This window comes from Dermacentor andersoni, chromosome 1 (assembly GCF_023375885.2).
Source record: "Dermacentor andersoni chromosome 1, qqDerAnde1_hic_scaffold, whole genome shotgun sequence".
Classification (NCBI taxonomy): domain Eukaryota; kingdom Metazoa; phylum Arthropoda; class Arachnida; order Ixodida; family Ixodidae; genus Dermacentor; species Dermacentor andersoni.
The window spans coordinates 72,786,329-72,802,546 of record NC_092814.1 but is presented as its reverse complement, the minus strand read 5'-3'; the positions used below and the strand labels follow the sequence as shown (position 1 = coordinate 72,802,546).

At 48.7% G+C, this 16,218-nt stretch overlaps 1 pseudogene; it reads left to right on the top strand.

Annotated features, from left to right (window-relative positions):
* The first annotated feature begins 15,259 nt into the window (after positions 1-15,259).
* Positions 15,260-15,439, top strand: LOC126546476 (U2 spliceosomal RNA; annotated as a pseudogene).
* The last annotated feature ends 779 nt before the right edge of the window (positions 15,440-16,218 follow it).

The window sequence follows — 16,218 nt, the reverse complement described above, 5'->3', positions numbered from 1 at the left end:
AATACATTCTAAATTTTATTGATTCCTGCGATTGAAATAACCGAAATTGTATTGATTCTTCAATGACCCTTAGTGCTAACGCTTCTGTATACGTTCCCGCAGAAAGCAGAGTTGTGCAAAAATCCGCCAAAGCAGGAGTAGTTATTTTGTGGGAAAGTGATCACTCCTCGGTGCTTGCAGGAACTGTGTTAAGGAGCAGACAACCCCTATTCATTGCGCACATGAACTTAGTCACCTTGATGACAGTGTTTGACGAGCGTCTAGTGCACCAAGTGAGCTACACCGGTAAGTTTCGCAGAACCTACGGTGTCCGTTCCAGCCAACAGATTACGTGAATACCATCTGCTCAACGAGGATACCGGTGCCGTCTTTGGTCATGCCTTCCTGTTATTGAAGGCCTATCTTGAGTTATTTTGACCAAAAGATGCAATTACCGCTACTGAAGACAAACTGAATAAATTTAGCGAAAGCATGTTCACAATGACGATCTATACGAGAAATTTCATTTCATTTCATTTCATTTCATTTATTGAAGCCTTAAAGGCCCGGAGGCATTACATAAGGCGGGGGCAAACAAAGTGTGGGAAACTCTTCATCACGCAAAGGAGAGAAAAGAGGAAGAAAAGATAAACGAAGAATAGAAAAGGAAACAACGCTCAGGAGGGAACCGAGCGAGCGGTACTATCATCAAAATCACTGTAAAGAAACTATAAAATACAACAAAATACGAGGCAGTATTATAGAAAAAAAACATTTATGTACGCGTTCCCTACAGCCAGGCAACACACTGGCAGTTTTACATTGACACAGCCCATGACGGACGAAAATTGTATTCCTCGATAATGCTGCGAACACCGAGGCAAGACTATTAAAGCATGAGTGATTACGATGAATAGCAAATCAGGTGCTGGTACTGTCGGCATCGCTAAAAACAAGGCAGCAGAGACGTTGCGTCTGTTGAGTTGGGAACACTCGCTAGCGCTAGGGTGACTCAATGAGCGCGCTTAGGAAACCTAATTAGCGTTAACGTGTCTCGATAGTACCGCTGCGCTGCTATCGAGACACCATAATTAGCGCTACTTTTTCACACCACCTTGTGGCCAAAGCAGGAAATAAAAGCGACTAACACGCTAAAAGGAGCGGGGCCTATCGTACTCTCTGACCATGACAGCATCGCGAAATACGGCGTTCTTAGCGAGGAATGCGATGTCATCGCAGTGCACTCGTCACTCGCCAACTGCAGCTATTTGTGTGGTGCCACCGGCTTTGCAGGAAAGCACGGACGTCGCGCCGCACGGCTTCTCCTAGATGACAGCGCTAAATTTCAGCACCAACTAGAATGCATTGCACCGAGCACTAATCTATAGGCATAATTGCCTAAGTCATTACGAGATCACCTTATCAGGCGACTCGGCACTCTCGGCAATCTGTCTCGTTCCGCAAGTCTGCACGTATGTAGCAGGCGCCTTGAAATCTGGCTTCACCACTTCAAGACTCCTCTCGCGGAGAAGGCGACTTCTGTAATTCCCTTCGCTACAGGCCAATATGTTGGAATAAAGGCATCCGATTATCGAACTTGAGCTAATTGATGTTCATCTCGATGCTTGCCGGAAAAATAAAAACGTTTGTCATTTGCGAACTACTGAGCGTATTAAGATGAAACTTTGTAGCCTTAAAGTATACGTTGGGTGAAACATGCTTGAAGACGTTCAAGGTTTTAAGTATATTGAGGGCACCTCAGGAAATTGACAAAATGCATTTAGAGCCTTCGAAACGCTCCTTTGAGCATTGAGTTAAATGTTAGAACTGATGTTGTAAGCAAACGGGTCAATATTTATGCTTGGAACTTTGCGCACGTATACGCAAGATCCGCTGTGTTAAGAATCAACTGCGAGAATATATAGAACTGTTTGGCAAACAATCAAGACACCCATCACACTGCAGACTCATTTAACAAGTTCAATGCGAGTTCTCAAGTGCTTTAGCATTTATTGAGTTCATTTAAAGAATCGCATCTGAGCAATTTCTTCGTGATCACCTCGAGATGCCTGCGACAAATTTGCTCGAAGTCCTTCAACAAGTGGCGGGGAAACATCCTTGTAGTGCAGTGCCTCTACAGGGGACTGGTTCTGGAGTGGCACGAACCATTCGTTGCACATGTGGCCTCACTTAGAGTCATGAGAGTTAGGCCACGCAGTTAAAGCAGGGTGTATCTGCAACCTGTAGTCAAGTCACGTGGTCTTTTATCGCACATTTGGCAGAGAGTATATGTCACTTGAAATCATAGTGCCTACGTACAGGCCCAACTCAGCGTCAAGTAGGCTATGGATGTAGTAACTGTGATGATATAGCAAAAGTATAGCTGTCCGTTATGCTTCAATTTGCTCGAGTGCACACGCGAGCTGGATTCTTGCACTTCAACAGAGCATAAAACACATTTCTTATACTAAATGGGATCTAGGCTCCACACACGAGACCATAAGGATGCAAAAAAAAGTAAACGTGAGAGTGACGAAACGGCTGCGTGTTAGGTGTTTGTTTGCTTGCGATGGCTGCACACGGAGGGCGTCTCGCCGATGTACCCATCGGGTCGCTTGTGAGTACAGGGACATTCGTCGAGATAAAGTCACATATAAACAGGTAGGTCGCGGGTCTGAAAAGGTGATGTCGGATGTGGTGTTTAAAAGTGGTGTCTCTATGCGTCCCAAAAATACAGCACGTATAAGTCGCGATAAAACTGCTGCCGATATTCAAGCCAGCGTTGCGCGCAAATACACATGCTACGTACTGAAGTGTTATTTTGTTGTTACTGCTGCTATGGTCGTCGTCGTCGTTATTGTTGTTTGTTAATTTTATAGTCAAGCTTTCTCTGCCTACCTTGCAGGGTTTGGCGTGGCTCCTGTCGACGGCTGGGTCAGTCGCTATCTCGGCGGATATGTTTGTCGCTGTAAATGTGAAAGTTATACGTGCGCTGAATGCAAGTATTAGCAACGGGTCTATATATATAATCTATGTATGCTGATCGAACAAGTAGTACGCGCACCTCCTGTTCTGCTTAATAAAAAAGAATATTCTTGCACAAAACCTGAACATATAATGTCGGCTCCTAAGTGTCTCTAAAGCAGAGATGTATTATGGATCAGGGCTTTATTTTTTTTTTTCGGATTCTTTGTTTTACTGAATTTTCATTGATTTGGGCCATTCGGTACGTGTCGCTGTATGTGCACCTATTCTTGGCCTATCCTCCAGAAAAGGTACACGCCTCTGTGACAAAAGAGGTACTCAATGTTTAAATGTAGCAAGATGTGCGTCGTACTTTTCTGCGCAATTGCACGTGATTAATTAAAGGTTTGACCTTCGCGGATAATAAATATGCACCTTACATGAGATTACATGTTGCATAGGATGCCCGCGTACTTAGATTAAGATCCACGTTAAAAATCCCCAGGTGGTTCAAATTTCCGCAGTAGTTTGGCATGTAAAACCCCATAATTTATATATTGCACAGGATGAAAGTAAACATAATTGTGCGCATCGCCTTTAGTTGCAATAGTATTCAGTTAACCGCTTCACCAAAGCTTCGCTTCACATACAACATGTGTATCAAGATGGCGTCTTTTATTGCGATAGCAATTATATGGACACTCCTGGCAAATTTTCGCCGTCAAAGTCAGCTTCAGCGTGGGCGTCGATGTGGCGGTCCCTTTGAACTCTTCGCTATGCTAGGCAAATGCTGTAATATTGAAATGCCAAAGTTACTCTGACCGAGATTTGTTGTCTTGACTGATTTATTCGTCCGAATTTCGGCGATTGCAGAGAGCAAGAACAGCCATAAAACATTTCATTCGCGGTACATGCATGTTATCCTAAACCATTAAAATATGCAAGATAATATTTAGGCCCACAATCTCAAAGTGACAAAAGTTCACTGGTGCCGGCGCCAGTGCTCTTTGCGGATCTAATATTTGATTGGGCGCTGAATGTATAGTGCCGACGGTTTCCCATCGGTCTCCTCTCGGGCCGTGTAGAGGTGCGATGCCTGGAGAGCCACTGGTGACGCGTTCACGACGCTAGCGTTCTGAGACGCCTGGTAGCTGCCAGGGCACTGTTCCTGCTGCCGAACAGTAGTTACCTTGCGTGCTGCTGCGAGCGTTCGAGGAGTTCACGCGCAGCAGCGCTAAACCTTGCTATCACTGTCGATGCTTCGCCCTTCGCGCGAAACTGCCAGCTGTCTTTCGCCGTTTCGTTCCCAAAAGGCTCGCGAGGTAAGGCGCGATAATTAATGGGCGCGTGCAGGGCGTCACTAGCAGGAAACTGACAGCCGTTAGTTTATTACAGGGTGCTCGCCTGTAAGCAAAAGACAGCGAGAAAGAAAGAAAGAAAGAAGCCATCTCTATTATTCCACTAGTGGGAATCCTTGGGGAACAAAAAAGCACAGCTGGATGACATACGAGTATATATACATATATGAACGAGAAGAAGGAAAGCAGAGTGGCTCGATTTTTGTTAATCGTGACCACATGAAGCCAACAGGCAATGAAGCCAAGGAAAGCATAGGGATAACTAGCTGTGCTTGAAATTGAAATGTAGAAATTAAAGAAGAAAAGGGGGCAAATGAAAATGGACTAAAAGATAGCTTGTCCCCGGTGGGGACCGAACCCACAATCTTCACATTATGCGTGCGATTCACTATGCGTGCGTGTGTGTCTATGCATTCATGATGCGTGCGTGCGTGTGTGTGCGTGTGTGCGTGTGTGCGTGCGTGCGTGTGCGTGCGTGTGCGTGTGCGCGCGCGCGCGCGCGTGTGTGTGTGTGTGTGTGTGTGTGTGTGTGTGTGTGTGCGCGTGCGTGCGTGCATGCGTGTGTGCGTGCGTGCGTGCGTGTGTGCGTGCGTGCGTGCGTGCGTCAAACGAATTAAGCGGAAGGGCGCAAGGCATGTTATAGGCCACATAAGGCCTTCGAGCCAACCTTTAATAAAAGAGTCATCATCATCATCATCATCATCATCATCCTTGGGCAACAGACAAGAGGCCACGTTTCTCTTCTTCTTAGTCATGAAGAAAGGAAATAAACTAGGAGGATAATCACATTACGCAGCCAGCCTTCGCAAGCCAACTCTCCGTGAAGTCAGACCTATCGCTTTTTCTCCCCCAGAAAGTCGGTTTAATACGTGACACTGCGCGCGGCGGATTCGGTCCGGTGTGCTTGCTTCCGTTGGGTTTTAATCGACGCGCAATTGTTGGGATGCATTGCCAATCGCCCTGTGTCTATTTTATGCCGTCAAGAATACGCAACTTTGGTCGTTTATTGCAACGTATAAATTCATCGCCTTCATTGCAACTTGCGAGTGTGGTGGCAACACGTGTAGCTGTCGCACCCGTTGTCTGTTCAGAAGAGGGTGCGCTAAGCACGGCTATAGCGTCGGTGGAAGACACAAAAAGTTACCGCGACATGATCACGTGTTGGGTAGATTTTTCATGGCTTCAATTATGTTGCGTAATGCTCCCTCCTAGTTCTTTCCTTCCTCCAGGTTCTTGGTTCGTATCGTTCTGATGTCGTTGGTCTTCCAAATTTGTAGAGGTATGTTTGAAGTATGAGGAAGCACAAACAAATCTACAAGCTCCCCCGAGCCAGAGCAGCACAAACATTGTTTCGAAATTACCGCCAGGCGTTGCGCTACTAAGCCGCAGAGCGCGGTATCAAATCCCAACCGCGGCGGCCACATTTCGATGGGGGCCCATGAACCTGCATTGGTTGCACGTTAAATAACTCCAGGTGGTCTAAATTAATCCGGAGTTCCCCATTATATACGGCGTGCCTCATAATTATATCGTGGTTGGCACATAAAATCCTAGAATTTGACTGTTTTCTTTCGTTCTTTTTTTTTATTGCCCCATTTCCGATCTGCGTAAGCAATATACCGGTGAGAATTCAATACTTTGCGATGTCAAGAGAGGACATCCAGCAGTGCTTTTTGTTCCTGAAAGATTCCCACTAGTAGAATAATTTCTTCCTTCCTCACTTCCAGAGACGCCTGCAGGCGCCCGTTCATTTTCGCGCCACACCTTGCGAGCATATTGAGAAGAAAACGCTAAAAAGACGGCGTCTTAGCTTCAAAAGTGAGCCATACTGCGATAGCGGTGCCACGGTGCTAGCGTTGCAATCGAAAGGTTAGTCCTTCTGCAAGGCGACGTCCAAAGCACCAGGTTGCAGAAGTATACAGACATCTTCAGCAAAGTGGGGATAAATAATGGCGATATTCGTCCTGATAACGTGGCCCAAAGTACAGGCAGCCCCTACATGCTCACTGTTCGCGAAAAAAGCTGTCTGATATCGCACCGAGCTCCTCGCCCTCCCCCGCGGAACCGTTGCGGGACGTGCGGTCTGACCGGAAGCCTGCGAGAGCGGAAGCGGGTGTCGGAACACCACCAACGATCCGGAAGCTCGCCTCGTTTGGCGGCCTTCTGGGAGACTCGCGGCAGTGGTGAAGGTTGTGCACACTCCCGCCAAGCTCGTATCGGAAAAAGAGCCGCTCCCAGAAAACAAAGAAGCAAGATGTGTGATGATACTATAATTTCGGCCCACGTTGCGCGTATCCGCTTGTTTTAATAAAGAGTCCAGCAAAGTGTAAGTGGCAGTCGAAAGTGCGAGTGCTGGGTGAGTTCGCTTTACCCCTTGTTCATTTCCATTTGTTGAAGAATTTCGGACAACAAAAGCGCAATTCTAAGAGCGGTGCGTTGGCGGCCGCCTGGCCGCCTCTCTTTACTGAATCCTGTTTTTGTTTTGCTTCCTGCCGCCGCGCCGCCGGCGTCGACGCTTGTCGGTGGAAAAGATAGCGATGCGTGCCCGTCGCTCTTTTCCGTTTCTTACGGAGCTTTGACTGCGAGGTCGCGCCCCTGTCCTCGGTGTCTTGAAGAAGCTCAAATATAGCACACGGATCAAATAATTCCACGAAGTTCAGGTTTACCAAGGGCGCCACCGTATCTGTGCGCCCACCGGTGCTATCTTCTAGGAAGCGCGGTGTCCAAAACAAAGGCGCATTACGCATCATCCGCGCCACGTTCGAATTGTATCCACTGTTGCCACTTTCTGGCCGTGATACGCGTTCATTTCTTTTCTCCCTTTGATACACCAAGAGGAAAAGAGTTCGTATCCGACACGACAGAAGTCAATCTGGCCGTCGCAAGCTCGCGGCAGCCTTTCGTCATCAGCAATTAAGTAAGCAAGCGTGATCGAACACGCGCGCAAAGTTGAAAGTTGGCACGCCAGCAAGTACTACGCATTAACCAGCGTCGGCAGCATTTAACGCGGCCTCTTTATTTTTTACTCGCCGCCTTCCATGCACGCCACGCCGCACTCGGTGCCAAGCCACGGCTATGAGTTACTCCCCCTGGTACCGCTTCGGTGACGACGTGCACGGACACACAAACGCGGCGAAAAGTGGGGCGCGCACAAAGAATAACAGGAGGGTCGCGGAGAGGTATTTTGTAGGCGGCACGAAATGACGAATGGCAGCCCATCAAGGAACAGTTCAGATTTGTTTAAAGCCCCCCTCGTGTTTATCATTTCTTTATTTTGGCAGCAAGCAGGAAGCCCAGCCTCACATCGGCGGCGCGAGCGCGATGAAAAGGGGAGACGAGAATATTTCATTTTTCTTGGCCGCGCGTTGTAGCGAGGCGCCGACTTGGCTCGCTTCCAGGCAGGCACCATCGTTTTCGCTTGAGGCGCCTCTCTTCCAGCTTCGGCGAACGTGGTCCGCAAAAGGGCGTTCTCTCTCTGGGAGCGCTTTTAATCAGGTTGAGTGAAACCGCCGCGCTTCCTCACAGACCTTCTATTGCTGTCTCTCCCCCCGCTACTTTTTAGAACCGGCCATGCGCTGCAAGTACACAAGCCGACCTAGAAGCCGTGGTTGCCCGTCGCGCACCATGGGCTCAACCGCCCGAAGTGCGCGCGCAATCGCGGGCGGCGGGAATTGATGGACTTTAAAGGCGATTTCACGCTGTCCCGTTGTGGCGAGCCGTCAGAGCGAACGCGGGGCCGCCGCCAGATGGGACCGCGCAGCAACCCGTTGGCCGCGGGCCGCGCGCAGCCGAGCTCGGCTCCGGGAGCCAAGCATTCCTGGCGCGGCGAGGAGCCTCATTTATTTCGCGGAACGATTTCATCGCGCTCCCCGCCCTCCTGCGGTGGCCACTGCAGATTCCTCGTCCTGCTGCCGCTCGTTGCGGAACCCATTTGAAATTTATACCGCGCGTTTTAAAGTCATCGCCGATCTCGAATCGCCCGGACACGGCCGCGGGACCGCTTACGCAGAAGCTCGCTTTGCGCGCGCGCACATATGACGAGATTGCGCGCTTTGCCCGCGAAGATTACTTTTTTTAGGCCTTCTCTAATTTCCTATACCGAGTTACCGACCCCGAAGAGTGGGCGGGTGCGCCTTCTGGTTCATGGAGGTGCTTTGCCAGCTCTGCTGTTTAGGTTTGCTTCTATCTTCAGAACAACGCTGTGTGTGTACGTCAGCGCTCGCGCGTAACTGAGACGGTTTCACATTTGGTCGGCGGCAGCGAAACGACAGAAGGGCATCGATTTTAATGGCAACATACTCGTATATTGTCCCTCCATGACGAATGTGCTTTGGTCCTTCGCGGGGAAGAGACGTTGGCTCATTGACAGGAAAAAGAACAAATGCGCATAGTACGAGTAAATAAAATTACGAATGTAAAATGAAATTCGCAAAATAAATATTGCATACAGCCACCAACAAAAGTAGAGCTCCTTTACACGCACGCACGCACGCACGCGCAAACGCGCACGCGCAAACGCACACGCACACACACACACGTTAAGGTACACACGTTAACGCATGCACTAACGCGCGCGCACGGGACAAGTAGACTTCGTGGCATGACTTTGTATAGAGAGGAGGCCCACTACGAGAGAAACAAGGAGAGGTCGATAAACGTGTCTGATAAACGGGGAGAGAAGGTGGTAATTAGATTGTTTTTCTCTTTGAATTCGTATCTTGTGAAGTTTGCCCCGAACTTCTGTTTTGTACCGTGTGTCCCAGCTAAAGTTAGCTATAAGCTGTTCAACGAAAAAATTACCGACGATTACGTTACTTCCTAATGCGAAATTTGAGCGCAGCAAATAAGTCTCGACGGCGGCGATGAGCCTCCGCTTCGGCGGCGCGAACTGCAGGGTCTTCTCGGCGGCGGCGATGAGCTTCTGCTTCAGCCTCGCTTACTGCTGGTTGCTCTCGACGGCGGCGATGAGCCTCCGCTTCGGCGGCGCGAACGGCAGGGTCTTCTCGGCGGCGGCGCTTAGCCTCTGCTTCGGCGACGCGTACTCCTGGATCATCTCGACGGCGGCGACGGTAAGCTTCTGCTTCGGCGGCACGCACCTCTGGATTCTGACGGCGACGGCGCTGGGCCTCTGCTCTGGCAGCTCGTTTAGCAGCAGCAGCAGCAGCAGCAGACGGAGGACTTCCATCGGTCGTCTCGCTCATGGCTCAGAAAGAACTGGCAGATAATTTCGCAGTGGCGAACGGCAGCGGCAATTTCGGCTCGGGCGGTGCACATATACAGATCCGCCGCCACCGATCTGGCTCTCTGATTGCCACCGCACAGGGCGAACGGCAGCGGCAATTTCGGCTCGGGCGGTGCACATATACAGATCCGCCGCCACCGATCTGGCTCTCTGATTGCCACCGCACAGGGGTTGCATTGGAGGAGGAGCGAAGAAAGGAATTAAGTTCGAGCCGGCGCTTTGACAACCGGAGACTCGCAGGAAGAGGGGGGAGGGGGGCGGCGTGTACACCCAGCGGCAAACGATGGGGGCAGAAGCGCGCGCAGCAAGCGGACAACACGATAAAGGGAGGAGGGAAGAGATAGCAGCGACTGACTGATGCCGCTGACGCCGATAGTGAGTCAACCCCAGCTGCGGAGTTGGTTTCAGGGACAACGCCGCCGATGCCGGTACAAACAATATGATACCCTCGCTTCCGCAGCGCTAAGAACCAGGTCTAGCCGTGGGAAGGTGGTCACGTATTCGTCGACGTGCCGGGGCCTACGTGAAATAACCGGCGCGTCGGCAACTGAAGAGCACCCTATCCGCCACACAAGAACAGGGGGGGGGGGACCCTTTCCTCCTCTTTCTGCATGGCGGCGACGGTGTTCTATGCAGTCACGTTATCTTGACTCTCTAGCGGCGTCAGCGGCATCCAGCGGTATCAGTCGGTCGCTGCTAGCGCTGGGGGGATGAAAGGGGGGCGGAGCTGGTTACGAGGCCGACGACAACGCCGACGACGACGCGAAACCCAGGAACGGACGCCAAAGAGCTGCGCTCTAAAAAGGATTACAGAAACACGGTGCAAGATACAATTATAAGTCCTACAGTGTTTGATCACCAGAGGTCTGAAGACCGAACTCTGCAAGTCTTAAAATCGTATCTTGCACCGTGTATTTTAAACTTTTTTTCTTTTTTTTTTTTCGTGGGAGAGGTTGGCTAACGTTAGCTGTGACACCCTATACCGGTTGTTCCTCCTAATTTGAGCCAAACGTTAAAAATATGCAAATGCCCCGTAGCGGGACAGACCCAAGGTAATGTTGTTTGCAATAGCTTGGAGATACTGAGATTATTATTTGCATTCCGCTTAATGACACAATTAGTCTTAATTAATTAAGCAATCAACTTTCAGATATTATAACTATAGATGATAAGACTGAATGAGAAAATTGTAGAGCAACGTGAAAAGCTTCCGATACAGATTTCTGTTGCTTAATAGGTGCTAAATTAGTGTGTGTGTTTTCTTTTTTCAAGAATGAGAGAAGCCCGTGAATACACGCAAAGTGCGTTGAGCGGCCATTCTCGCGGCAATTTTTTGTGTATTCGCGGGATTCTTATCGCCGCGCTTATCGCAGGGGACGTAGAGCTCCGCATATCAGCATGGACAAACACAGTGCGTCGAGACACCATTTTCAAACTCTGTCATCAAGGCAATGTTTCTGCATATAATTGACCCCCTGCAGCAGCTGCTTTCGCCCGTGGCGAAATGCGCCTGTGGCGAAAACAGCTGCGCAAATCACGAGTGTCCCAGACAGACTCGTGGCTCGCTTTAGCAGCGTCGACCAATGTCGATCATTGTGAACACGCCGCGTAGCGTGCGCGTTGCACAGTGCAGTACACGGCACATGTGCCTGTCATTACCATTTTCATCGTACCGTGCTCCTTCGTCTTCCTATACCCTGTGTCTGCGTTCCCCCGAACCATACTTGTGCACGTTAAACAAGAAAGAAAAAGAAAGAAAGGAAAACGAGAAAGAAGAAAAAGAAAAGGAAAAGCCGATTACAATTACAATTACTTCATCCAAAAATTTAATTGAATACATTTAGCAATCACTGCCCGACGAAAGTGATTACTTCTACGTTACTCTCCTCCGGACTTTTATTAACATCGCACAGATACAGTAAACTGAAAGAGCTGACCTGGCACTTTCAGTGCGTCCTCTGCAGCACTTCATGCATTCGTCACTTTCAAAACCTTACGCGCAGGCGTAGATGACCCATCTGTGAAATCGACGAGATTATCATGTTTGAAGCCGCGAAGGAAGCGAGCGCCGGAGGAAGAAGAGGCCTGGAGGTGGGGATGAGAAGTGCCATGTTCACACTCTTTCAGTTTGTGCTTCGACGCCGTGGTGCTCACTGTGCGCGTTCGCGGCGTGCATACGCTTGCGCGCAACCCGCGTTCACGAAGTGAAACGTTACTGTAACTTTTTTTGTCGGTCATCTTGTCGGTTTCTTGTAATGACACAGGGGGGGGGGGGGTGGCAACGCCACTTAAAGGGCCCCTCACCAGGGCCCATAGAAAATTTTAGCTATATGCTGGAAGTTGTTGCGTGTCCTCTAGGGAGCGTTCTGCCGCAAATTTTTTTTTCATATCGGCTCATTAATAGCCGAGATAGAAATATTTCAGTGCCGCGCGAACCCATGATTTTAGGAGGCGAGCTCCACTGCCAAGCGAGACACTCTCTCCATTTGCCCCGTCTAGCCTCCGCAAGCGAAATTCCTTCCCTGTGCTATCCCATACCGGACCTCGAGGATCGCGTGACGCATACGTCACGGGCTCCGCCTTTATTTTAACGCGACAGCGTTAAGGAGCCCGTGTCGCAGAAAAGCCGGTGTCGTCGGTGTCAGCATCGGCGGCGTTGGCCGTGAGCGAAAAATCCCGGAAGGCAATTCATAAATAAAAACAACTTGCAAGATGGGCTCGGTGGGAATGGAACCAGGGTCTCCGGAGTGTGAGACGAAGACGCTACTACTCAGCCATGAGTTCGATGGTTCAAAGCGGGACAAAAGCAACTGTAGTGAATGCGGTGTTGCCTTAGAAACGTGCCGTAGAAAGTTATACTGCGGTATATATCGGTAATTATGAGCATGTAAATTACAGAAGTCACAGTTAAACGAGTAGCGAAGTACGTTTCCGCTACATTTCTTCTGTGCTTGGCGCACCCGCAGAGCCATCTTGCGGCAAACACAGAAGACGCCCTCCTCGCAATGTACGGCGCTGCCCCGACAGGTGGCGCGCCACTCGCCCACTTCTCCCCTTCGTCTCGTTTGAGCGCATTGAGGCCGTGCGGGGACCGGTGCGAGGATGCACCAATACCCTTGCGTTTAATAAGTTTTCTCGCTCTCTCGCCTTCCAACTTCCAGCGTGCGTCACTCGAACCCTCGTGTTTAGGCGACGCGGCTCCTCTTTCCGCTCACAGCGCGATTCCTAGGTGCAGCGTCCGATGCGGGACGCCTCTGACGTGATCGCTGCGCCGTAGCGCGTCTGGTGGGAAAGCGTCCCCTGCGATATGTGCTGTACTGTTGGCGAGGAGTCATGCGTCTGCGTGGTGCTCCTGGAACAAATAATTAGAAAGAAGTTGTGCTGTGGACTTAGAAGTGTTGTATATGAAAACTATGTCTTGGTGTGACTCAAGAGCATGCCGAGCGAATGAGTGGGTGCACCACCCACTCAGTCTTAGCATTTGTATCGCACCCCTGTTGAAGGTCACTCTGTGTTTCTCTTGTTGCTTATTTCGCTGCTTTTCGGGTGCACACGTGTGTCTGATAAATATAAGTTAGGCGTTCGTTTAATTAAATCATCAGTTTTCAGCACCGCTTCGTGCTGTCCCTTTATTCGTATCTTGTGTTTCTTGCGGTAATTTCCCAAATCATGAATCACCAATTGACCTACACCCACACTCTGCTATATTACATTCTAATGCATACTTTGGATTAGTATGGATTTAGTTGGACAATGAAATGAGGTTTTTTTTTTAGAGATACCTTCAATAAAAAGTTTCACCTGTCATCACTAAGAATTTCGGCAGTGTGAATGTTAGCTTTGATGGAAGTGATAACTAAAGGTCAATCTCTAAGAGTATTCATCAGCGAAAAAACCCATAAGAAGGATGCACCATTCAGTTCAATTGTTAATGAGCGTGCACCTGGCATGTGAAGTCAAAAAGTGGCGCTGTATGTGTCATGCTCTCTGTATGGTGTCCGATTTTCGCGCCGTCCAAAAGAGTGCTCTAATCTTCGTCTGTGACCGAATAGCACGGCCTAAGGGCGATTGTTAGATCCCAACGGATGGAAGACATATTTGTAAAAAAAAAAAAAAAAAAAACCGCGAGACCGCCGCAAGTACGTGTTGTTAATCCACCTTTACTGAAACTACTGGGAAGTGAGAAGTATCGGCTTCAGACCTAACAAGTAGAGCGACATTTTTTTTTTCTGTTCTGTCTCTCGATAGCTTGCACTTAGTTACCTATCTGTTCCAAGACGTTTCTTCCTCAGCCTCTATGCAAATTTTTTACTAAAATTTAAGACAAATCTTTCTTAGTAGACCACTATCTTCGCACAGAAGTGCTGTGTTCTTTCTTTTTAAGCAAGTATTCTGTATCTAATACGATATTCAAAGCCAAAATTTTCAGATTATTCGATCCAAAAATTTCACCAGTCGAGCATCCCTAATTATCTAATTTAATTATGTGGTTTTACGTGCCAAAACCACGATCTGATTATGAGGCATGCCGTAAAGTGAGGGACTACGGGTGAATTTTGACCACCTGGGATTCTTTAACGTGCACATAAATCTAAGTACACGGGTGCTTTCGCATTTCGCCCCCAGCGAAATGCGGCCGCCGTGGCTGCGATTTGATCCCGCGATCTAGTGCTTAGCAGCACAACACCAAAGCCACTAAGCAACCACGGCGGGTTCTTATATAGAGGCGCAGTTGCAGCATACATATACCGGGACCAGTGCAACTAGTGAAATAAAGTGCCATCGCCGCATAGACGACGCGCATTTCAGATTTTGTTTCGACGGTACACACAGATATATTAACTGGTTCACAGGATTACCTTTTCTAAACCTCATATTGATTAATTCACGGACACTTGTGTCACGAAGAGCCCTCAGTATGCGAACTGCTTACTTGATTCTGCTCCACCTGTACAGGGTGTCCCAATTATCATGCACTAAGATTTAAAAATGAGCAAACACCACGTAGCTGGACAGAACCAAGCTAATGTTCTTTGCCGTCGCTTGGAGATAGATTATTTTTTGCATTCCACCTAATTACATAATTAGTCTTCATTGAATAATAATATTCTCAAATATTGTAATTAGACGAAAAGTGTCAATGAGAAAATTGTAGAGCAACTTGAAAAACTCCTGATATACATTTCTGTTGCCCAATACATGCTACCTAAAAGTGTTCTTCCGAGCGGGAAAGAAGCCTGCGAATACACGCAATATTGCCGCGCGACTGGCCACTCGAGGCACATTGCGTGTATTCGCGGGCTTCTTTCGCGCTCGGAAGAACATTTTTAGGTAGCACGTATCGAGCAACAGAAAGCTGCATCGGGAGTTTTTCATGTTGCTGCTTCACCGTAGCCAAAGCGATCGTGCGTTGGTCGACGTCCCGCAGTGCAGTAGTGGTTGTGAAGTCACTCGAAACCCACAAGCGGTCACACACAACACAGGCCACACCAAATTGGTTCCCCACAAACTCCCTCTGAAACCTTGCCGTTGCTCCGGTGAAACGTTCCAAGTTTGCGGCATCGGGGCCACATGGACGGTTCGCATTTCTTTCCGCCTCGCGGTCCTGGCGGACAGCGCTCTTGCGGGACCGCCACCACGGGAGAGCGGAAGGAAAGGAAAGAAGATACGCAAGCGCTTGGAACGCCGACAAAGGGAGGGTGGTGCGAACGCAGACATGACCGAAGCGGGTCAAAGTGTAGTATCTGTTCTTATCAGCTTAATATCTGATACGGGTTGTATTTGGACCTAAGATATTAAACTTCTTTTTGCAAGTTGGCGGATTGCTTGATGCCTGCTTCACCTCCGCCGCGGGTCGGCCTAGTGTTGCACTATCCTCGTGATCGGCCCATGGTTTTTGGTCTACGGCAATCGATCCGCTGGAAACTAGCCATATACAGATTTGCTGTAAAAAGTAGACACACGGACACATGGGCGCTACTCACAACAATGAAGTTTAATTCCTTGACAGAGCCGAACAAAAGTGCCTTCGAACATACAAGTCACCGACCACGTGAACCACGTTGTCGCCGGAGAGCAAGGTGTCAAAATAGAGCATGCAAACAAGAATGGAAATTTAGTTACACATGCGCGAAAAATTCTGTTCTTTGTCGGACAACGCTAAAGAAGTCTTACTGATACAGGAACAACCGTGATAGTGAATCTCCTCACTCTCAATTATCAAAAGGGTGATTTCACACTTGCTGCTTCCTGCTATCTTCGTTTTAACGAAGAGGGGGCACACAAACAAGCATGGAAACGAATAGCTAGAAAACCATCTGAAGGCGTATCGTCAACTTTCTATAAATTGTGCTCCTTAAGCTGTTCATTCATGCACCATCCCGTTTGCCCTATTTCTTGAATATTGGACTATTTCTTGGCTCTGGCAGTAGTACCTCTTGCATTTTAAGGTTGGCAATCCTGGTATTTGTTACATTTTTGCTAATTTAGTAATTAGTTTTGTTTCAAATTCCGCTCTGCCAAAATGCCCATTAAGGATTGCAGTATAATAAATGGTAGGCGACCATGATCTTCGACTTAGGTGTCTCTTAGTGGCACTTGCACCTCGGCGTTGGTGTTCTTTCGGCTAACTTTAGGCTAACGCAAAGCACGAACCGAACTCGGAGGCAACTGTTT